Genomic DNA, 25,491 nt, shown 5'->3' on the forward strand with positions numbered 1-25,491 from the left:
CTTTGGGAGCTCACTAGCTGTTAGTTATGGGACCCCCTAACCAGCCATGGTCTTTGGGTATGCTCTAGCCACCATTATGGGGTGTGCTCACTAAATTTGAGTGAGACTTATATTATTCTGTATGGACTGATTTGTTTAGCCATGACCAACTCAACCTTGTCTCTCTGTCCTCTTGAAAGCCAGCATCTTGAATTGAACCGTAAAACTTGTGTCTTGGATCTCTCAGGAGATGCTGAGAAGCCTCCACCACAATGGCAGTCTCCATTCTTGCTCTTCAATCCCTGCTTTATTGCAGTTGTTTTCTCCCCCGTAATGTAACACGTTCACATTTTCTGTCCCCCGCATCCTCGCTCGTCTAACATCTGGCAGTTTCACTTCCCCCTGCACAGAAAGGAAGTTGGACAGTTAAATCGAAAGTGTCGTCGCTTAACGGTCACCACGTCAGGGTCCGGGTCTCTAACTTCTGAGGTGCTGCATACATCCTGCATTCACTGGCCTAGGCCATAACCAGGAAAGGGTTTCTCAATAGTTCCTCCGTTGTATCCCCCTCTATCAGGTCTGATTTCTGGGGGTCATTTGTGAGAGTATTAACTGCTGGTGGTCACTGTTTGGCCTTCGCTATGACTGGCTGCTGTACTTTGGCCGTGCCATTGCCATGGTTGGTGCCGTTTTGCCATTACCATGAGAGCTGTGGTATATGTTGGTGCTATATAACTCATACATTATGTATAATTCCATGATCCGTGGGTCTGAAAGTGTTAGCGCATGATATACAAATGAACCAGTCCAAGCCCTTCAGCCGAGCACATGGATCCAGCCTTCCCTGGTTTCTCGGCTCCCTCTTCCTTGGTTTCTTACGTCCCATTCTTCCACTTGTCACTCGGCATCTCGCTGACTCTCGCTCCTTTCCTCTGTGTTTCCTCATGTCTCATACAGTTATTTTCCCATCCCCCACTCGTGATTTCATTATTTTTCTTTCCTCCCTCGTCTTTTCACCTGGTAGCTTGTATTTTTCCGTTTTCTTCCTTCCCAGGTTTTTCTTTTCCTGCTGCTTCTAAAAGAAAACTACCTGATGTGAGGAAAAACGGACCCTCTAGTCAACATTAATGATGCAGAAACCGTTTTTTAATATCTAGCTTCTATACTGAAATATGATCGCTTGAGGCTGCACTACTCTTAGAGCCTCCAGTGCTTTGTTGTCATGGAGGACCTTCAATGTCCTCACATATACAGTATCTCATAAAGGGAGTCCACCCTTCACATTTTTCTAAAAAATGTATTCTATTTTTTTTTCATGGGACAACACTTAAGATTTGACACTGGGATGAGGCTAAGGGTGCTGGACTGGCCAAGTCTTCAGACCTAAACCCTATTGAGCATCCTCAAACGAAAAGTGGAGAAGCACAAGGTCTCGAACATCCACCAGCTCCATGATGTCATCATGGATGATGGAAGAGGATTCCAGCGGCAACCTGTGAAGCTCCAGTGAACTCCATGCCCAAGAGAGTTAAGGCAGGAAAATAATGGTGGCCACACAAACTATTGACACTTTGGGCACAATTTGGCCACTTTCACTTAGGAGTGTACTCACATTTGCTGCCAGTGTTTTAGACATTAATGGCTGTGTCTTGAGTTATTTTGAGGGCACACACTGTTCTACAAGCTGTGCGCTGACTACTTTACATAGTATCAGGTCTTCAGTGCTGTCCCATGAAAAGATAGAATAAAATATTCACAAAAGTGTGCGGGGTGTACTGACTTTTAGTAAGATACTGTATATACACGATAGCCCCCATCTTGGCTACTTAGGACGTGGGTCTTGATGAAGATGGTGATTTGGACACAATGGTGGAGATTTTTGAGAGTGTCTAAATCACTGCTGTGATTGGTTGCTGGGGGCAACAAAGTAAATTTTTCTTTTAGATAGTTTTCTTAAATCTGCCTTTTATTGTCTCAGTGACAACACTGCTCCTGCTAAAAACTATTCAAATCTCTCAGTAGTGCAGCCTCAAGCTTTGGGCCTGTAACTTCAACGGATCGTATCTCCATATCGAAATAAGATACTGAAAAACAGTTTTAACTTTTTTTTTTTATTCTGCACTGAAGGACTGTTTCAGATGGTCGTTCTCCTTTAAGAACCATCATGATTATTGTTGCAGGAGATCAATAGTAAGCTGGCCCGGGTTGGCTCATATTGCTTACTATTTCATTGATGGATTGGGTCCACTTGTTCGTCGTGTCCATTTTTTGCACCAGCTGCATGAGAACAAGGCTATGAAGCGTCCATTGGTCAAGGTAGGGATTTTTAGGCTGAGAGTTATTGTATTAGTACATGAGTCAACCTCTTCTTGGTTATATCTGTCCACGAAAAAGCTGGGTGACAACCCTAGCTTTTGCCAGGTCCTGAGTGGCAGGAGATGGCCTTGTATTGCTCGACAACTAGGCAGATTTATCCATTTGGACGGAAGATGAAGAGGTCAGAGGAGGTCAGGCTGGGTGGACTTATCTGCTATCAATTATGACTAGAGACTGTGCTGTAATATGTCTGTGAAGGTGCAGAGAAGGTGCTCTGTGTCCAGACTGCTCTCACACTGGTTATCTCCGACATGTCCCCCTCCAGTCTCTTTATCTTATCTCTTGCCCTGACACCCAATAGTGTGAATGCAAACAGTGGCTCCTCACTCTGGTTATGTCTCCCAAGATCGTCTGGAACTAGAACTCCCAGTGAGCCAGGCTAATGTCTTGTTGGCATTTTCCTAGCTAAGCCACACCACTTAATACTCTGCACCTACCATCTCCACACTAGGACCACCAAGTGTTGCCACTGGGCAGATGCTCCTCACTGCAGGGCCCATAGTGTTGCCCAAATAATAGCGCCAATATCTACACAGTAATGACCAAGCCTTCATTCCCACCTGGTAGAATTAACCATAAAAAGACTTGTAAAATGACAGACGTCTCCTCCTTGATCCCCTAACAGGAAGTAGAGTTGAGCAGCCAATCAGCAGCCGTCTGAATGTATCACTTCCTGTGTCACTTCTATCAGAGACCAGCACTAGAAAACTCAGTCCGTGAAAAGAACCCAACTCGAAGATGAAGATCACCTACTGTTGCCGCTAGTGTGAACATCCTTCCCCCATAACCGGTCTTTTTGCTAGGGCAGACCTCTTATGATTAGGATAATTAGCTTCACCCTACTCAAGAACTATGGGTGAAAAGCTTAGCTTGCCACTTAAGTTCCTCCCCTTGTGAATTCTCTCATCCATTCATCAGAGCTTAAAGGGTCACATGACACTTCCAGAAACAGGAAGTGAAGTATAGGCTTGCCCAGCCAATGAGAAGATCCTGGAGGTTCATAGGTCACACTTCCTTAGCATGTTGACTCCTGTTTATTAGGGTTTTGGAATCTCTGGTTTTAGTTCCCTGTTGGCTACTTTTTGGGGTTCGTTTATAATCCAGGTTTGATGACGTCCTACAGGGTGATGATGATCCCCTTTAAATGGGAGCCCCTCCTCAGACCATAAATAACCTTCAGTAAAGGATGACATTTACCAGGTGCCATTACGTGTAAAGCAAGCCGCGTTCTCCTCACCATTACTGAGAGGCACACACAGGAACAATTCAGGAGCCATTAAAGGTGCGGAAATCAAATCTAGCTGAGGAGACAATTTTCATATCCGTGATCTGAGTTTTGTTTAACATGATCCTCGGAGAACCATGATATCGCCTTCCACCTGTGTGTCACAGCCTGCGCTCCGAGCATCGGGAGCCAAGAAGTCTGTCGGGGGCCGATGTGGAGTGATGAGCGACGTCAACAGCATCACGGACAGAGCATAACCTGACCTAACCAAGTCCCTGTCAGTCCAAAAACAGATATAAATACTATAATAAAACACTATATTATCTAACAGCAAGCCGTAGTAGATTATATCCCCTCAGGCCGATGCTAGTCGTTGCTGGAGTGTTCCTTTAAACTGTCTCTTCCTTTGTCTGTCCTCCAACCACCTCAGACATGTATCTGTCTATCCACATGTTTGCAGGGTATAGCTTCCTGTAAATTACATTAATATCAGAATCCACAGAGCATTTCCATATTTATAACAAGTCACAAGGTCACAGCTTTTGATATCTGTAGAAATCAAGGGTATACATAAAGGAAAGTGACCCACCAGACACCAGTAGAAGGCACTATCCTTGGACAGTAGGTCCCGGGAACCAGTTTCTACCTGACTTGTTGACTGACATTTCAGAACCTATGGAAGGGAGAGCTCCTATCCCAATGCCCAAAGGCAGTGTGGTGAGCCTGAAGTTCAAAGGCAACCTCATTTCCACCCTTCATTACTGACAAAACCTATAGTATAGTGTATAGTACCTATACAGGGAGGATATGCTCTCTGTAATGTCAGATTACACAGTGGGCTGCCCGATCCTCTTTTTTTTGTTGTTGCAGATGTTTATGGTTCTTCTGGTAATTGGCTCATGTATCAGCATTTTTTCATACATTTGCATACATCCTTCCTCATGTAGTAACACTTTCACAGTCTAGATGTATGTAAAGGGGTTGGAGATTCAGCAACGATAACTCAACAATATTTAAGACTTTATTACTCAAATAACTTCTTAATCAATGTTAATAGTCCCTATGACCTGCGGAAGCCACTACTGTATATAGCTTTACATGCTGAAGTAGGGTCATTATGATACAGCAACCACCTAGTGGAACACAGATTGTCCATGACTGTCCTTCCACTTTAGGTGAGACCAGTTTTAGACCACTGATCTTTTCAAAGACTATATGGTCTGTGGACATTGGCCTTCATGGTCTACACAGTTAAACTTACCTTAGATGCCAACACTCAAACTTGTCTAGCAATACCCAAAACCAGCTCATGGTCACCAAAGGACTACCAGAGAAATCCAAGATAATGGAGCCATTTTTCTACTCATTGCTTGTTCAAAAGTGTCTCTCGAAAGTTGGGCAATACATCCTAAGGCTCTTGTTATAGTTGACATTTGTGTAGATGAACCGCATGTAGGATGACTCAATGGAGAAAACCTTGACATCGGAAAAGATTAATAATATAGGAACCTTTATTAACACCAGTCTGGTGTGAGAACCTGAGGAGGAACATGTCAAGATAGGAACTGTGAAAAGCAGTTTGTTTCAAAGCGATGATTAAATCTTTGGGCAGTTTGTCAGAAAATGAAGCAATGAGATGGACAAGCTCATCAATGTTCCTGGTTTGTGTCAAGCCACCATATCTGCTACACTGAGATGGTTGCTGATCACAAACATGACAAATGAGAGCTGACTCCTGATAAAATTCCAATTTCTCTCTTTCTTAAATGTCAAGATGCGAATATTTATCCAGACGTTTGGTAGAACAGAACTAGACAATGTCTCCCGTTAAGGTTGGTGAGAAGCCAGGCCTTGTAACTTTTCAAGCTGTTCCCCTCCCTTTTTGGTGAGTGAACACCATTCTACACCAATACAAGGGATGCCCCTTGACTTGTTAAACAGCTTAAGGTCTTGAAGACTCATCGTGGATGAGCGGGCCGCGCCGTGGGCTGTGCATTCCCCATCGATTATCGGCTCAGAACAATATTATACAACTGAGAAGAGAAAACCTTTCACTTGGAAACAAGAACATTGCTCTGTCAGGCACGAGAAGCCCAGGCTCATCCATTGTTTAATAATTTAATTCACTTAACAGGCTCTATCGGATTTTACTTTTTACTTGATTGGACAAACAGGATTTTGAAACCCATGGGTGCTGCCACGAAATAGAATTTAAGAGGAGGGAATGAGCAGATGAAAGTTGGCAGCGCGCTAGGGAATAGCAGAGAATGGACTCCACTATAGAGTTTACGGGGAAGCTTTAGCATTACCTTCCCGTATTCTTCTGCTTTTGATGCTTGGGCTACCGACGGTTAAAAAGCAAGTCCACTCACATTTCATATTGACATCAATGATACAATAGAATTACGTAAAGACATCTAAAAAATGTATGTGTTACATTGTTTTTCTATTGGACTAGAACTTCCATCATGCATCAGGATGGAGCAGAGATTTAGTATTTTTATAATCCAGAGAGTAACTTTCTCATGTGTCTCTTTGTAACCTCCTGCTGTGTAATAAACTTTCATTTAGCTGTTAGTATAATACTCCCCCATATGTTCAAGAATATTATGATTATACTGCCTCATATGAATAAGAATATTACTACTCTAATACTGCTCCTATGTACAAGAATATAACTACTATAATACTGCCTCCTATGTACAAGAATATAACTACTATAATACTGCTCCTATGTACAAGAATATAACTACTATAATACTGCTCCTATGTACAAGAATATAACTACTATAATACTGCTCCTATGTACAAGAATATAACTACTATAATACTGCCCCTATGTACAAGAATATAACTACTATAATACCGCTCCTATGTACAAGAATATAACTACTATAATACTGTTCCTGTGTACAAGAATATAACTACTATAATACTGCCTCCTATGTACAAGAATATAACTACTATAATACTGCTCTTATGTACAAGAATATAACTACTATAATACTGCTCCTATGTACAAGACTATAACTACTATAATACTGCTCCTATGTACATGAATATAACTACTATAATACTGCTCCTATGTACAAGAATATAACTACTATAATACTGCTCCTATGTACAAGAATATAACTACTATAATACTGCTCCTATGTACAAGAATATAACTACTATAATACTGCTCCTATGTACAAGAATATAACTACTATAATACTGCTCCTATGTACAAGAATATAACTACTATAATACTGCCTCCTATATACAAGAATATAACTACTATAATACTGCTCCTATGTACAAGAATATAACTACTATAATACTGCTCCTATGTACAAGAATATAACTACTATAATACTGCTCCTATGTACAGGAATATAACTACTATAATACTGCTCCTATGTACAAGAATATAACTACTATAATACTGCCTCCTATGTACAAGAATATAACTACTATAATACTGCTCCTATGTACAAGAATATAACTACTATAATACTGCCTCCTATGTACAAGAATATAACTACTATAATACTGCCTCCTATGTACAAGAATATAACTACTATAATACTGCTCCTATGTACAGGAATATAACTACTATAATACTACCTCCTATGTACAAGAATATAACTACTATAATACTGCCTCCTATGTACAAGAATATAACTACTATAATACTGCTCCTATGTACAAGAATATAACTACTATAATACTGCTCCTATGTACAAGAATATAACTACTATAATACTGCCTCCTATGTACAAGAATATATCTACTATAATACTGCTCCTATGTACAAGAATATAACTACTATAATACTGCTCCTATGTACAAGAATATAACTACTATAATACTGCTCCTATGTACAAGAATATAACTACTATAATACTGCTCCTATGTACAAGAATATTACTACTATAATACTGCTCCTATGTACAAGAATATAACTACTATAATACTGCCTCCTATGTACAAGAATATAACTACTATAATACTGCTCCTATGTACAAGAATATAACTACTATAATACTGCCTCCTGTGTACAAGAATATAACTACTATAATACTGCCTCCTATGTACAGGAATATAACTACTATAATACTGCCACCTATGTACAAGAATATAACTACTATAATACTGCCTCCTATGTACAGGAATATAACTACTATAATACTGATATCATAGTGAGCATTATTGTGGCCATTACCCTGCACTAGGTATAAGGAGATTATGGCGGTCTCGCACTACTTGAGACCACCACTGTTTTGCTGATCTATCCATTTGCCTAGACCTGAGATGAGAAGAAATACCTGATAATAATCCTATCAGAATGAGTGGGATAATTATTGCTCTAATGATGATCCGAGTCTAGAACTGCTCTTCCTTGTTCTGTTTGGTGATAGATGCAGGACGTTGTGCGGCTGTCCTACCTGTGGTGTTAGGTAGGGCTGCAACGATTAATCAAAGTTATCGATAATATTCTATAGCAGTGTCATCCACACATCCCCCATAGTAGTGTCATCCACAGACCCCCCTCCCCATAACAGTGCACAGATCCCCCATAACAGTGTGTCATCCACAGATCCCCCATAACAGTGTGTCATCCACAGATCCCCCATAACAGTGTGTCATCCACAGATCCCCCATAACAGTGTGTCATCCACAGATCCCCCATAGTAGTGTCATCCACAGACCCCCCTCCCCATAACAGTGTCATCCACAGACCCCCCTCCCCATAACAGTGTCATCCACAGACCCCCTCCCCATAACAGTGCACAGATCCCCCATAACAGTGTGTCATCCACAGATCCCCCATAACAGTGTCATGCACAGATCCCCCATAGCAGTGTCATCCACAGATCCCCCATAGTAGTGTCATCCACAGACCCCCCTCCCCATAACAGTGTTATCCACAGACCCCCCTCCCCATAACAGTGTCATCCACAGACCCCCTCCCCATAACAGTGCACAGATCCCCCATAACAGTGTGTCCTCCACAGATCCCCCATAACAGTGTGTCCTCCACAGATCCCCCATAACAGTGTGTCATCCACAGATCCCCCATAACAGTGTGTCATCCACAGATCCCCCATAACAGTGTCATCCACAGATCCCCCATAAGTGTGTCATCCACAGATCCCCCATAACAGTGTGTCATCCACAGATCCCCCATAACAGTGTCATGCACAGATCCCCCATAACAGTGTCGTCCACAGATCCCCCATAAGTGTGTCATCCACAGATCCCCCATAAGTGTGTCATCCACAGATCCCCCATAACAGTGTGTCATCCACAGATCCCCCATAACAGTGCCATCCACAGATCCCCCTCCCCATAACAGTGCCATCCACAGATCCCCCTCCCCATAACAGTGCACAGATCCCCCATAACAGTGTGTCCTCCACAGATCCCCCATAACAGTGTGTCCTCCACAGATCCCCCATAACAGTGTGTCATCCACAGATCCCCCATAACAGTGTGTCATCCACAGATCCCCCATAACAGTGTCATGCACAGATCCCCCATAACAGTGTCATCCACAGATCCCCCATAAGTGTGTCATCCACAGATCCCCCATAACAGTGTGTCATCCACAGATCCCCCATAACAGTGCCATCCACAGATCCCCCTCCCCATAACAGTGCCATCCACAGATCCCCCTCCCCATAACAGTGCACAGATCCCCCATAACAGTGTGTCCTCCACAGATCCCCCATAACAGTGTGTCCTCCACAGATCCCCCATAACAGTGTGTCCTCCACAGATCCCCCATAACAGTGTGTCATCCACAGATCCCCCCATAACAGTGTGTCCTCCACAGATCCCCCATAACAATGTCATCCACAATTTCTTTTAATATGGCCTTTGAACATAATTTTTCAAGTAAAATCATATAAACCCCTTTTTTTTTTGGTCATTTTGGTGTTTTTTCCCGATTAACCAATGAAATTATTGACAACTAATCGATTATTCAAATAATTGTTAGCTGCAGCCCTAGTGTCAAGTCTTATCTAATGTATCCAGCTCTGTGCCCGGCCTTGGGTTCATGCTCGCCCGCTGGGTGCTAGAAGCACTGTCGTGGTACCGTGGCACTGTGTTTGGTACAATTCCCTCTGTGTTTCCTCCACATTACATAATGAGTAATCAGCAGAGACCCGGTAAGCTCCCAGTCTCCATACAAAGATTGTACAACACTTCTTGAGTCATAGAGCCATCTGCTCTGACTTTTGTCAGGATGAGTAACGGCGCAGCCATGTGTAGACGACGCCAGTGCTTGCCACTGCTTACCATGGGTATAAACACTCTCTGCAGTCATATGTCGGTGAGATCTCTTCTCTGGCTGTGTCCCATAATCATTAACAGTGGAGACGTAAGAGAGGCTAAATGGATGTTATCTGTGTGGCTGATAACGGTCATTAGTCTGACCTGTCCCCAGTTCCACCAGTGTCCCTATCTACATACTTGCCAGTAATGGAGTATATAAGAAAGTTAATTGCAATGACTCTTCATGTGATAAATGGTTCCAGCTGTGGAAAGTAGCAGACTACGAGTGATAGTCTACCTCTGGTAGAAAACATTTCTGCTTAGACCATTTGGACATGATGCCTGATGTACCTTCAAAGGTTGATGAGGGTTCTTGGTTTCTGTATCACTAGGCTGATGGCCTCCTCATTAGGGCCTCAGAACCTTGATTGCAAAATTGTGGACCTCTTGTGTGGCCTTTCTTTTGGGGATTCTACATTGCCCTGTCGAGTCCAACAATGGCCATCTTTCCACTAAATTGTCATCTACAGAAATTCCTTTGCAGGCACTGATTTTGGAAGATGACATAAGCTGGGGAGATCCTCTACAATGTCTTAAGCTGGACATAGACTCAAAGATGTTTTCTCAATGGCAGCCCTAGTCATCTAAGGCTGTCCATACATATTAGATCAATGTTGACCAAGCCCGTTGATGTTACCACTGAAACTTGCCGACCTTCTTATGTGTATGGGGGGGAGTCCCAACTTTCACCCTGTGGCAGATGTTGTTGGGGTGGGGGAGGATGGTGCAGTTGGATTTCAACATGCTCAATCTGTTGTATATGATCTGCCGCCAGTGGTGTCAAGTAGCAGTTACCTCATCCCTACCCATTCAGAACACATTTATGCTCAGCTAAGCTTCCATGTGTATGACGGAGGGCTGGAGGAATGGATGTCGTTGTCCAGCCTAAGTAATCTTTTCCATGGGCACGTTTCTGCCCGATATCGCCATGATCTAGCAAGCCGATCTTTGCTCGTCTTAGAGTTATCATGTGGGCGTTGGACAGAATAACCTTTATGTCAACATCAAAGATCTGGTCAGCCGGCAAACAAGTGTTGATCAGTGGACCTTTTACATGGACCAATGATCTAGAAGAATCGTTCCTTTTAGCCCAAAATTGGCTGTGATCAGCTTGTGTTGTATAAGTGGTGGCAGCTCCATCTCCTGTTTGGATTGTTTCTCTTGGCTGAAAGGGTTAATATTGGAACTGCGTAAAGGTTCCTCATTGGAGAAGACTGTGTCGTCTCTGAAATCGATGTTTTCCACATTCGTTTGTAATTACGTTCTGATGCTTTCCTGACCATGAAAGCTGAAGACCCTAGGTCAAGCAATACTTTCCTGCCTCCTCGTTCCTGTTAACGTTGGTGTGAGACCTTTTAAAGGTTCATGGCCCGTGTCTAATAACGTGTGACACTGTCCATATTTAGTGCATTTCATGGTGTCTCCATCGTGCTCGTGGGCTGCTTTTAGATGCCAATTAAACCATATCTCCACATACTTGCCTCTCGCTTTGTAAACCCCATGGTGATTTGTAACTCAGCTGACTCTATGTTTGTTTCTTCTCTTCCAGATATTCCTTGTGGACATTTTTTGTTTCCCTTGAATGATGAGCAAAGATCTTGGGAAGAAACTCCAGGTAAACTATCGAACCATCTCACATTAGTAATGACTCTTGTGTCTTTGTAAGTTGCCTACGAGAAGCAGGTGTATTGGAAAGGGAATCATTAGGACTTGTTGTATGTACTACTATGAGCAAACAGTTGACAAAAATGTGGCTGATGACACTTCAAGCTCGCTTGGATTCTCCAAGGTCTAGAAGAGGTGGTGGCGACATCTGTCCTGTTCAGTCACTGGTGGCTGTAACCTTTTGGACATGGACACATGTCCCAACCATTGTCAGATGCAATAGGAATGTTCAGTTGCTCATTGACCATAACGGTAGGTTCCCACTCTGTGGTGTGGTGGGTGAAGATAGGAACCCAGCCGGAAAACCTCCTTCGACAATAGTCTTTGATCTTTCTTAAAGGGATTGTCTCATCTGAGACGGTAGCAAATTACTATGTCAGATAGGTGCGGGTCCCACCTCCTCTTAGATGTGACACCACCTTTAAAGGGGTTATCCAACCCCTATAATGCCTCCCCAAATTCCCGGGCCCCTCACACAGATTGTACTTACCTAGCTCCCCGGCACGTGCGTTGCTTCTGATGCCCGCGCGGCCGCCACTGCATCTGCCTGATGGGAAGGGGGGGGGGGGGGGGGTAACGAGCCTCCTTAGCATCTCGGGTGATGCTCGGGAGACTCGTTCCCAACGCAGCCTGCTATTGGCTTCCATTATTTACATCCACGCGACGGGGAGATGCAGCGGCGGCCGTGTGGGCTCAGGAGCGACGCGGGGTCCCGGGTGAGCGAGGTAAGTACAATCTGTGTGAGAGGCCGAGGCATTTGGGGAGGCATTATAGGGGTTGGATAACCACTTTAATTGATCAAAAAAGGAGAATGTGGGCAACCTAGGAACATTTCAAGGGGTTGTCCACGATTGACTTTTTTTCTTAAATTACTAAATGGACCTGTGAAGGTAAGCATACTTAGCTGCTCCCAGATGCTTCTTTCTGGCTCCAGGGGTTCAAGGTTGTCTTCACTGCACCTAATGCTGTATGAAGGCACGTCACTGCTGAGGCCAGTGGTCGGCAGCAGTGGCCCATGTGACTCCGTCCATGCTAGAAATTTACATGCAGGGAGCATAGTGCACTGAAGTTAGCTCAAGTCATTTGTGGTCTAATGTTGAGGAGATAGAAGGGTTGATCATGTTGTATTTGATTGTGCCCAACCCTTTTGTTCTCAAGGTGGTAAGACTCCACCAGAGGTGTCTGGCAGTGGCTTTAGCCCTCTCCCATTCTCAACATGCTTGGGTGGATCGGGAGAGATAACTGTAGACCAAACGAGCCATGGAGAAGCCATCATCACTTGGTGCATCGTTGTGGAAAAGTCGTATCTCCAATCTCCATAGTGGTGGTGAAAACATCTTGTGTCTGTTTGATCTCACAAAGCCAGGGGTGCAAATACTTTTGCAGTGAGGGACTATCTGCTGGTTTTGTGTCTTATTGGTCAGCTATTGGCTAATGTATTCTGGGGGCAGTACATGGGGAGTAAGCTTAGTGGTGTGACTTTGAGGGGGGGGGGCAGACTAATGGAGAAACTGGCAATGACCAACCTCGGCCCTGCTGCATCTGCAATGTAATGGAGTTACTACCTGAGCGATTTTCTAATCTGTTATGAGGATTATCTTTAATCCATTTGTAGCCAAAATACAGAGACAATGCGAAAATACTGCACAGGACGAGGCAGGCCATGAGTAGGGGTAAGGAGGTGATGGGGGCAACAAGCACCCTGGTCCACCTGTACAAAGATGGCAGGGGGCAAAGGCCTAACTTCAGTGTCCTGGACCCCTATCTAGAGCTTGAAACGAAGACCCCACTTTTTATTTTAAGGAACATTTGGGCCCCTTTAGGATCCAGGACCAAATGGTACCCTTGTTGCACCCTTTTATCCTTTTTGGGATGCCCACTGATCCATGTACGGTCCCACTGCACAGGTCCAGTAAAGTGTCTGCTGGGATTTGTAGTCCTCCGACCGTATTGGTTGCAGGATTTGGCTGCTCTGACTGCAGCTATAGTAAAGGAGATTTTCACCTTTTTTTTCACTCCCCTTCCTCCCCTCTTTACCGTCTGGCCCAATTACATCAATCCGAGGCTCTGGTGGATTATTCCTCAACCAGAACATTACGTTCTCTTCCACATGTGCCTCCCCACGTCCATAACAGCGCCAGCCCCACAACAGCTGAGATCCCCCTCCTCCTCCTCCTTCCCTCATCCACCAAATGAATCCGTTCCCCGGCCCTTCCTACACATTGCTCTCTTTGTGGCGGCGCCTGCTGCACGCTTCGATCCGTACTCCATGCAGAGGCAGTCGCTGTACCCCTACCTGCATATAGGGAGTGCAGTGCATTTGGGGTTTTGCTGAGCCCAGCGGCTGTTTTGACTTGGAGTAGAGCGGTCACACTAGGACATCTATCTAGGTCTGCAGGCAGAGCAGCATAGACGATTTATGTGCTGCTCCTTCATGCTACGGTGCTGCGCTGCACCTCCAGGGGCTGTGGATGAATAACGTAGTCCATTTGGGGGTACAACATGGCGCACATTGATTTAATTTTTGTGCAGATCACACATACCTCAGCTTCTTTGCATTCATTATATTACAACACCAAGGTGGTGAGAGTAACCTGCAAATCAATTAGGGGGAAAATGCCCCCAATGAGTTAGAAAGATGGCAACGAGATCCAGGCCCTTCCTGACTGCCCCGCGATAGTGAGGTGTGCTGAACAGACTCCAAAATAGGTAATGTGGGGTATGCTTCCTCCAAAACACATTACTTATCCTGTACTGATCCTGAGCTACATCCTGTATTATACTCCAGAGCAGCACTCACTATTCTGCTGGTGCAGTCACTGTGTACATACATTACTTATCCTGTACTGATCCTGAGTTACATCCTGTATTATACTCCAGAGCTGCACTCACTATTCTGCTGGTGCAGTCACTGTGTACATACATTACTTATCCTGTACTGACCCTGAGTTACATCCTGTATTATACTCCAGAGCTGCACTCACTATTCTGCTGGTGCAGTCACTGTGTACATACATTACTTATCCTGTACTGATCCTGAGTTACATCCTGTATTATACTCCAGAGCTGCACTCACTATTCTGCTGGTGCAGTCACTGTGTACATACATTACTTATCTGGACTGATCCTGAGTTACATCCTGTATTATACTCCAGAGCTGCACTCACTATTCTGCTGGTGCAGTCACTGTGTACATACATTACTTATCCTGTACTGATCCTGAGTTACATCCTGTATTATACTCCAGAGCTGCACTCACTATTCTGCTGGTGCAGTCACTGTGTACATACATTACTTATCCTGTACTGATCCTGAGTTACATCCTGTATTATACTCCAGAGCTGCACTCACTATTCTGCTGGTGCAGTCACTGTGTACATACATTACTTATCCTGGACTGATCCTGAGTTACATCCTGTATTATACTCCAGAGCTGCACTCACTATTCTGCTGGTGCAGTCACTGTGTACATACATTACTTATCCTGTACTGATCCTGAGTTACATCCTGTATTATACTCAGAGCTGCACTCACTATTCTGCTGGTGCAGTCACTGTGTACATACAATACTTATCCTGTACTGATCCTGAGTTACATCCTGTATTATACTCCAGAGCTGTACTCACTATTCTGCTGGTGCAGTCACTGTGTACATACATTACTTATCCTGTACTGATCCTGAGTTACATCCTGTATTATACTCCAGAGCTGCACTCACTATTCTGCTGGTGCAGTCACTGTGTACATACATTACTTATCCTGTACTGATCCTGAGTTACATCCTGTATTATACTCCAGAGCTGCACTCACTATTCTGCTGGTGCAGTCACTGTGTACATACATTACTTATCCTGTACTGATCCTGAGTTACATCCTGTATTATACTCCAGAGCTGCACTCACTATTCTGCTGGTGCAGTCACTGTGTACATACATTACTTATCCTGTACTGATCCTGAGTTACATCCTGTATTATACTCCAGAGCTGTACTCACTATTCTGCTGGTGCAGTCACTGTGTACATACATTACTTATCCTGTACTGATCCTGAGTTACATCCTGTATTATACTCCAGAGCTGCACTCACTATTCTGCTGGTGCAGTCACTGTGTACATACATTACTTATCCTGTACTGATCCTGAGTTACATCCTATATTATACTCAGGAGCTGCACTCACTATTCTGCTGGCTTCAGTGTGTAGATCCTCTGCTTTTGTGTGGTGTGTACCCCAGGTCCTGTGCAGTATCCGGCCCCTTGTTCTCTTACAGCAGGCATGCTCAACCTGCGGCCCTCCAGCTGTTGCGAAACTACAACTCCCAGCATGCCCGGACAGCCTACAGCTATCAGCCTATAGCAGGGCATTGTGGGAGTTGTAGTTTTACAACAGCTGGAGGGCCGCAGGTTGAGCATGGCTGTCCTACAGATTGGTTAGCCTCTCTACCTTTGAGGCTGTAGATCAGGGAGGGAAAGACGATATGAGAGGTGAATCGGATCCCTGGTCCCTACAGCGCAGAGCTTGCAGCCTGACACACGCACACAATACATACTGCTCAGCCGCCAACAATAGAGGCTCAGTCAGCTCCGAGGGCTGGAAATGAAATCCTCTCGTGGTTTCCGTTCAAGGAAAATGAGAGAAGAAAATGACATTGTGGTGAGGAGATACAGTGTGTCTACCTAGTGCATCGCAACGTGAGGCCTGTGCCTTGACTTGTGCCCCCACCTTAAAGGGTCCATTCACAGGTCCGTAAATGTTTTGCGGATAAGCAAAACACGGACACCTGCAATTTGCGGACCGCACATCACAGACACTATAATAGAAAATGCTTTTTCTGGTCCGCAATTGCGGACAAGAATAGGACATGTTCTTTTTTTTTTTTTCAGGAACGGAATTGCGGATCCCAGAAATGCGGATTCGCATCCATTCCAGCCCCATTGAAAGTAAATGGGTCCGCAAATTGCGGACCCAAATTACGGACGTGTGAATGGACCCTAAAGGGGCAGTCAACCTGAAGTCAGTGTTGTCTCTATTGTTCTCTGGTATCAGCCATTGCATCCTGTGGAAAGGACTACAACCTCCACCATCATCAGTACATTATGTCACAGACTCCAGGGATCATGTCGGGGTGGATGTAGCCAGCAGTTGAACAAGCGGTGGACTCTAAGTAGCTGCTGACTTTAGGTTTGATGGCCCTTTTTAAGGAGATCATTTTGATGATCCTTTCTGTGCTGGGAGTTGTAGTTATGTTTTGTTTTTAAATTTTACCCCCTTTAGTCACTGTTTTGGTAGGTCAGTAAACAAAGAGACTTCTACAGTCTGTATAGACGAGCGGTGACGATCGAAAGCGAGCAGGGAAACCATAGACGCCGCTTTTACTGACAATAATTTGAATGTGATGTGAAGAAACACTGATGTGGTTTCATGTGGGAGATGGGGTGACAGGCTCGATCACGTCTCGTACTTCTGAGGCTCCTCAGCTTTTTTTTTTATTATTCCTGGACTGCATTCACTAGGACTGTCTAAGGCATGGGGTCACTCATGGCAGGAGGCCACAAAACTGCACCAAAATCTAATAGTTAAGAAATGTCCCTCAAACTACTCCTATGGTAAGCCACATTGTGATACCATTATTGTCATGGTGGCTCTTCATCTCATTTTTCACACGTGGAGCCAGTGCTGACCATCACGCCTGAAAGTATAGGCTGTCACGTGAGTAGGACTCGCTTGGACTTGGAAAGGCCATAAATGCCTGTGGTAACGTTGATGATGATTGACTCTTGCAGTTCACTTTTGTTGGACTCCATCTGATTGCGGTGGTGTCCATGCAACTCGTTTCATATGTGTTGATATCACGCATTTTAGGTGGTAAATTGAATTGTCTCATCTAACCCTGTCGGTTTGCATCCTCTAGTGATTCTGTAGTAAGTATTGTAGGATAGGGAAGGGGTTAACCTCATCCACCATGCACACAGTGCCCCCCTCTGTGTCTAATCACCATCTTTAACACCTACAGCCAGTCCCTTGACTGAGTCTGAGGCCTTATCAGATCCTATCTGCAGCACTGGCCAATGTACAGTCCATCAGGACAGCAAGTGGCTGTTTACATAAGATGACCTCCAGACACTCTGTGTGTGGGGCACAATCTAAATGGTCCCCTTTCCACCCCACCATAGTGATAAATAAGGGAAAGGATTAGATAGCCTTAATCTCCTGATTTGAGAATTTCCCGTTGTGGGGGCACAATGGAGAGGAAACCTCATCCACTTTGTGAAGATTTCATTTGTAGGCTTAATTCTGAAGACCTACGTAGACCCTAATGTTAATTTTAGCCAACTGTGTGGTGAAATATTCATATTGAACGTCAGTCAGCTTGATATATGACCTAGTAGGTTGACCAGTGAGGTGATTATCTTTATGGTTGATGGATATTATGGATGAGTGCTTAACAGGTCCACTCATCTTGGGCACCATGGTCAACTTCATCGGCCAACTCAATCTGAAATGTAGTTGGAAGAATTGCCATGACCGTCCATGAGACAGGAGACCTTCTTCCTAACTCTGTGGTCAGTTTATGGAAGTAGAGGCTCCTTCTATATTTTCTCTGCCATAATTCTTCATGTTAGTAGATGGTCTCCAAATTGTTCAGCAAATAGACAAGTTGTACAAAAAAAGAAAGTCATGTCCGTCAAGTTCAAGCGTGGACCGTTTGTATGAACCATAGGAAGCCTTCAATAGCGGTCTGTCAGGTGCTCACAACTATCTCTTCCGACTTCTCCACACATATTCACGCTTTGGCTATGCAAACAATGGATAAAGAGGAGAAAGCCAATGCCAGACATCTCGAGCGGTGGTTTGTCTCCTTGGAGAAAAAAAAAACTAGGGATCTGGGCTTAAAATTCAAAGCACCCAATCCTTCTCTCCTCCGACTTCATCTGACGGGGGAAAGTCGGGAGCTTCCCGTAGACATTAGATTGTTGGCCAGTCCACCAGAGCAGATTTGGCCAATAATTTTGTCTATGACAGCCTTTAATTCTTGGGTATGATTCGGCTATTGAAGAAGACACGGTCATAGGTTTTATGACCCTACATCAGATATATTCTTGGCTTCCCTGACTAATCATAGGAATAATTTTTCAGTATCTGAAGGTACAAAAAATAATTATAGTTCCCCCTATTATCCTTCTCGGTAATCTATCACACAGTTACATGGTTGTCTGCTCGGTAGAAAGTGTATTCTGTAACATTTAGTGGCACGAAGCAGTAGTAAGATAATCCATCACCGGCGCACCTTCAAAGCCGATCATAACAGATGAGCCCCCCCCCCCCCCCATGCCCTCATCAACATGACTGCAAGTGACAATGTAGACAGCTGAAGGAGAGCATGAGCCACCAGGCAAGGCCCATAAAATCACCTCCAGACACAAGATCCCCAGCAATTTCCTTCTCCTTACTTCACATTCTTAGAATCAACATCCCTTTAGTTTCAATTTATTTTCTCTCAAATAGTGTCCTGTTTCTGAAACATATGGGCCCATACATTGCAAGGGGTCATCACCCAGCTTTCTTGGATTCCTGAAGGGTAAATGAAATGAAACCCGCATAGGCATCACTGCAAAAAAATATAAAAGATAGACCTGAATAGAATTCCTGAGAGAATGCTCATTTAAAAATTTTCTTTTTAAATTTAAAACTTTCGTTGGAAAAATATGCCCGCGTGCTTTTATGGAGGTCAGATTTTTGCCAGCTTGTCCGAAGAGCTTACAATGTTGTTGTACCATTTGACTGATCATCCCTCCTGCCTCTCATTACTGTGTCATTCTCACAGAGGCCAGAGGTGCAAGATTTCTAAAAACATCCTGTTGGGTTAATTAGCTGCAGGCTACATTGGCCTTAGTCTATTGCAATGGAAGGTATTGAACTATAGGGGTGGAGGCAGCCTTGCTTTGGACTGGGACCAAATCACCCCCCGTCACCTCAGTGCCCAAATTTGGCGTCTCATAAAAATTTAGGATTTTTGCTTTTTTTGCAGAACTTCTGCTACTGGGGAGGAGGGGAGGGACCAGTTAAAGTCACATTGGAAAGGAAATCAACTCAGCGGCTTTCTTTTCAACAGCTGTTTTTAAGGCAGGAGGCATCCCCTTCCCTCCCCCTCAAACCATACCCTCCTCTCACACTCACACACATACAGGCAGCCCCCCTCCCCTCCTTACATCTGTCACTGCCCTTTACCCGCTGACGGCAGAGGTCCTCTCTGTCACTCAGGACAGGCTGTGTGAGTGTGTGTGGTGGGGGGGCACCTTCCACACTGTTTAGTGACAAACTGGGGACACTTCTTCTGCACCGGTCCTGGAGGCTTCGAGAGACTAAGACCGAGAGGCCACTTCTTCTTCTTCTTCTTCTCCTCCTCGATCTCCGCACTCCCCCTTCTTGCTCCAGTCTCCGGGGCCACTTCCCGAAGGAAGAAGGCCAGGAAAGACAGTCATCGTGGCTCCCTGCTTGTAAGTACGTCCTGCCTTTTTCTTTTTTTTTTTTCCTCCTCTACAGCCAGCACAATCTGCAGGCTTAAGGGTCTCGTCATTAGCACGAGCTGAAAAGATTGTACACGCGCTCCTTATAAGGCTTGGCTTATGGTATACACTTGAGGAGCCTAATCTCGTCGGCAAGGCCTCTCGGTTTATACCCTCCGGGGTCACCCGGCTTTGACTTAGAGCGAGTTTTCCGGCACTTCAAGGTGGTGGTGGGGGTTGACGAGGGAAGACAGGCCAGGAAGAGGCCAGGAAACACAGCGTCTTGTTTATACTCCTCAAGAACCATGTTTCCTTGTTGTACGGGAGATCATATCCTGGACCCAACTTCCCGAATGCTGGAAACTGTAACCTCCCCCCACCACCATCATCACTACCACCGCCATCCGACATAGAGTTACATATGGTTGTCATTAACTGTACCGGGCCAAACATAATTCAAGAAACTACCCCGTGTGGGTAAGAACTGCAAAGAGTGGTGGCTCATGCATAGTCTCTATGACCCAAAACACTTCATGGCTTCCCCTGTTATGTAGACAGTGCCAATATATTCAGTAGCGAGTGCATCGATCCCTATCCCCTTTGCGTCTTATTATCTAGGTCCCACAGACCCCACTTGTGAAGGGACCACTCTGCTGCTCAGCATGGGTTTTGCGATCTAATATATACACATCTCCACACGTGGTTTGGTTGCTTAACCTGTGTGACATCCAGGGAAGTGAAACCTGGATGTAGGAGGTGAGGTGTTACCGCGCGTTGGATCATCAAAGGTGATGTGCTTAGGCGCAGGCAGGCAAGCGGTTTTGTCGAAGTGTAAAGATGTTAAAAAAAATTCCGTTCAGACAAAATAGGAAATTGGATGTATGGATTGACTGGCAGCTCTAGTTTCCATCATCTCAGTCTCTTCTTTGACTACAGACAGCCTCACGTAAAATTTGGCAAGTTTTTTTGGCCTACTGAAGTAGTGTTAGATCAGAAAATGTAGCCTCCAGAATCCCGACTGGTAATTGGCTGGATTCTGAAATCCAAAAATTAGATCTGTTCCGTTAAGTCGTAGTTTTATTCTGTGACCATCTAAGTGAATATCATGTTGTTCTTTGACTAAATTTCCACGCAATGAACAAAAAGATTTCACAGAATTATGTCTGTGTTTTTGTGCATTTTTGTAAAAATCTACCCAAAACAGAGGCATATGTTCAAATGTCACCATGATTGTGTGAATACAGTGATATTCGAGGCCCACATTTTCAGAAGAAACATGCAAATTTTTTAGAAGAATTTTTTTTGACGCCCTCTTTTGATGGGGAGGGGGGTACACATCTGTCTATGTCCATGATTTACTTAATGCAAGACTTTTACGGGGATAATCTTCAGTTCAACGAGCAGCACATGGAGGTATGAGGTCATACAGCGCTCGCGCATGTTACAGATATGTGACACGTGTGGTCATAGGTCATCAGATAGCTTGTTTGCCCAGTCCGTTTCACAAATAGGATAATGAAAGCAAGTGTCTGATTGGTTACAAAGTTGGCAACATTGCTGCGGACGAGCGATTCTATATGTGAATCCACAAAATATTATTCGATCATTTTGTGAGTTTTTTTTGTGGACAAAATGTTAATATTACAAAGAAACAAAAACCATAGTAATGGCATTTTTGTGGTTCTTTGTGGTTTACTGCTGACAGGATACTGAAACTGTGTGTGTCATGTACCATGTGTGTCTTCTGGACAGTTTGGTGTCCCAAACTTGTATCTCAAGTAGCATTACCATGGTTCTGGGAGCCCTGTGTGGGTCACAAGACTACTTTCAGCGCTCGTAACGGTATACACACGTCTAGTATATACAGGGAACTTGTGTTTTGGCTTCTAAAAACAATGTTTTTGCTCACTGTACATGCAGTCTTGTGTCCGCTGTTTGGAGTGGTGAGTACTGGTAGCTTCAAGGACCATTGTGAACATGCAGTGGGTAGAAAAGTAATCAGTTTGGAAGGGTTCATCGCTAGTGGCCAGAGGAAGTCCTTAGGTCACCATTAGATATGTCCTGTTTAGTATGTGTTTTTGGCTCTCCATTTGTTAGGTTCCAGGTAGTCTATATTGGATGTCCACTGGTTACATCCTGTTCAGATATGTCTTTTGGTTCTCAATCGAGTTAGGTGTCCATTGCTTACCTCCTTTATAGATACTTTTATGGGGTCTTTTGTGGGGTCTCCATTGTTATGCCCCATGCAGATACTTCTGTTGGGTCTCCATTGTTACGTCATAGGCAGATATCCAATGTCCCATGTCGTTCTGTTAGTTAGTTGTTCCTATGCAGATACTTCTGTTGGGTCTCCATTGTTACATCATAGGCAGATAGCCCATGTCCCGTGTCGTTCTGTTAGTTAGTTGTTCCTATGCAGATACTTCTGTTGGGTCTCCATTGTTACGTCATAAGCAGATAGCCCATGTCCCGTGTCGTTCTGTTAGTTAGTTGTTCCTATGCAGATACTTCTGTTGGGTCTCCATTGTTACATCATAGGCAGATAGCCCATGTCCCGTGTCGTTCTGTTAGTTAGTTGTTCCTATGCAGATACCTTTGTTGCAGCTCTTTCTAGATATATTCCATGCAGTGACATCAGTCCGGTCTCCACTGGTTTCATCACCTGCAGATGCTCCTGTTGGGTCTCCACTAGATATGTCCCATGTAGTGACATCCGCCTGGTCCCCATTGTTATGTTCCATGCAGATACTTATGTGCAACTCCACTGGTTTTGTCCCATGCAGATTCCTCTGTGGGGTCTGCACAGGCTATGTCTCATTTCGTTGGTTACATCCTATGGGGATAAATATTTTTTGGGTTTCTTCTGTGTAGATATATTTCTTGAGCCTCTACCCTATACATTTATGTCACTTGGGTCTCCAAACAATTATTGGGTTAACGGTGGGTATGTCATCTACTGGTACATCTTTAACGTCATTGGAGGTGTCCAGTGAAAACTCCTTATATCGTACATACGTTTGCAAGCCTAGTCATCCACCAAGGTCCGTCCTAACAACAACTGATCACGTTGCTCCACCTTTATTGAGACCTTTAAAATAATCCTACTCCTACAGTTTACTTTACCTCTTGGATCCAAGTCATTACTAGGCCCCAAGCCAAGTATCGATAGATACAGCCATGTTCATCTCAATCCCATAGTATGCTCGCCCCGTCCCCCGTGTCCAATCACCCCCAGTATACTTTCTGTATGCGATGGCCCTCCCCCCACCCTTTAACAGAGGAAGCGGTGCTGTGCGAGGCCTTAGTGCGTGTATACAGCATGCATCTTAGTTCCTTTTTTCTGCTTCTGGTGTTAAACACAAATCCTCAGCTCTTGGCACTTTTTGAAGGAACTGCTTTATCCTTGCACAGATCTTCAGTCATCACAGGTCCGCAGTACAACCCCCCCACCCCACCACATAAACTGTAACTGCAGTAGTGTTGGCCGCTTGTATCTACAGGTGCTGGATTACCAAGTTGTTCTGATGGACAGTCATACAAATAAAGTTTATTGACAAAAGCCCAGGAAGTGATCACCCTCTGTAGGCCTCAAGACTGTCATCTTGCTGTCTACTAATCAGGATTTAGATTTCTTTTTCAACTCTGGGTTGGTTGCTATGGGCTACAAAACTTTTTGACACAAGGCCTTATAGGTCACAGAATGAAAGCTCGGCCTGGACGTCCTTCAATAAACTTTATTTAAACAGATGGAGATCGGCCAGGAAGATCTGTAGTCCATAAATTGGAATAATTTTAATGGTGTCCACCGTAGGGAATTTTTTTGTGAAGTTTGCACAGCATTATTGACGGATCTGCCTCGGGTATGAGGTCAATTGTGTTTACGTGTAAAATACTTGTGAAGAGGCTCATCGGCCCGGCTGCCATACTACTGTGAAAGTCTATGCCGTATCTCATGTCACTTACTAGCCTGTGTGATGTCTACTCCGAAAATAATGTCTGTCCTCGTAGAAAAGTGTATTGTTCGCTGTATCTAATCCCCGTAGGGAGACGTGTGTCCAAGATGGTGGTCTGTAGACCAAGGGTGAGACTGTGGAGTAAAGTGTGCGCACTTCTTAAAGGGCAACTCCATTCAACATCTAAAAATGTAGGTGTGGCTGTCTATCCCTCCTCTCCTCCTCCTCCTCCTTACATTGATTTCGGTCCAGGTAGATGAGATATGGGAGCTGTTGGTCTTGTAGATGTGAAGGCCTCACAATGTCCCACAAGATCCAGGTTTGTTTAGGCGTTATCCAGCAGGCTCCACCGTGTGATCTGATGGAATTTCCCTTTAAGTCAGCCATAGTCGGCAACATTTTACCCATAAGCTAGAATCCAGTGTCCATCACAATCAACCAAAAGAGATTTAAAAAAAATATATATTTTTGATAACTTTTCCAGTTGAACATGCCCGTGCCATAGACTCAATGATTGCGGTTGCCCATCGTATTGTGCTTGGTATCATGAAGAAGATTTTGCCACCTTGGTGGAGCTGCGTGGCAGAAGAAGGGTTAACCTCTCAAGGGTGTAGAATAGACAGGTTTTTTGTGTTTTTTTTTTTTTTTTAAATGGATGGAACGGTGACAGGCGGCAGCTGAGAGGCAGCTGTCCACTTCTGTCTCAGCGGCTGCCCAGCCCTGTGCTGGCACGAGCTGTGAAAAGAGGTACTGTGTGAATGGGATGTGTACAGTGGGTGAAGTTTACCACCCCCCCCTCCCGATGGGGGGCCCCAACTCCCCCATCATCTGGTGATATTGCTTTATTACGCATCTGTTAGTTGTCCTCTTCACTCCATTTCATCTAGTATAGAGGACGTGGTGACCTTCAGAAGGTCATGGAGGCATCTCCCTGGGTATCAGGGGTAGCCATAGAGGAACACTTCATTCAGCCATGCATAGTGATTCTGGGGACCCCTGTGAAGCCCAGGGTCTAGCCAAATGATTGATATGGTATTCCTCAATCTTCCAGCCGCACCCCACTCATAGTTGCCAACAGTCCCAAATTTGCAGCCAATTCAGGCTGTATATGTGTGAGTGATTCATAGGCGTGGTGCCCCCTGGTGGACAAATTATAATGAAAAACAGCAGTCCTTGGTTTGGCTGAAATCCCAGTCATAAATCGGACACATTGACTTAAAGCGCAGCTGCCTGTAGGTGGCACTGGAGAGACAGTTTAGTTCCTTATAGTGGGAGAGCTCATTTGCATATATATTTTCCCGGGGAGCATCGCCTTTACCAGCTGGATCTCTGTGAGGAGAATGAGCGCTCTCTCCCCCAGGTACTTACTTTTTAGAAAAGCTGGGTGATGGCCAAACAAATGGCTCTGGGGGCACTGTAAGTCATGTCCTCGCTTATTCTCCGTATGGACGTTGGCCGGTAAT

General features: G+C 44.5%; 1 protein-coding gene across 8 annotated transcripts in view; it reads left to right on the top strand.

Moving 5' to 3' along the window:
* The window catches only part of MEF2D (myocyte enhancer factor 2D), a 148,769-nt gene that overhangs the window by 50,685 nt on the left and 72,593 nt on the right, over window positions 1-25,491 (top strand). For 6 of the 8 annotated variants that reach the window (XM_040412813.1, XM_040412810.1, XM_040412809.1 and 3 more), the window contains exon 2: window positions 11,454-11,519. The gene's annotated coding sequence lies outside the window, so the exon portion shown is untranslated. Of the gene's footprint in view, window positions 1-11,453; window positions 11,520-19,766; window positions 20,071-25,491 lie in introns of those variants that run through there. The other 2 variants (XM_040412808.1, XM_040412806.1) reach the window with 2 other exon arrangements.

This window comes from Bufo bufo, chromosome 11, assembly GCF_905171765.1.
Source record: "Bufo bufo chromosome 11, aBufBuf1.1, whole genome shotgun sequence".
NCBI classification, from domain to species: domain Eukaryota; kingdom Metazoa; phylum Chordata; class Amphibia; order Anura; family Bufonidae; genus Bufo; species Bufo bufo.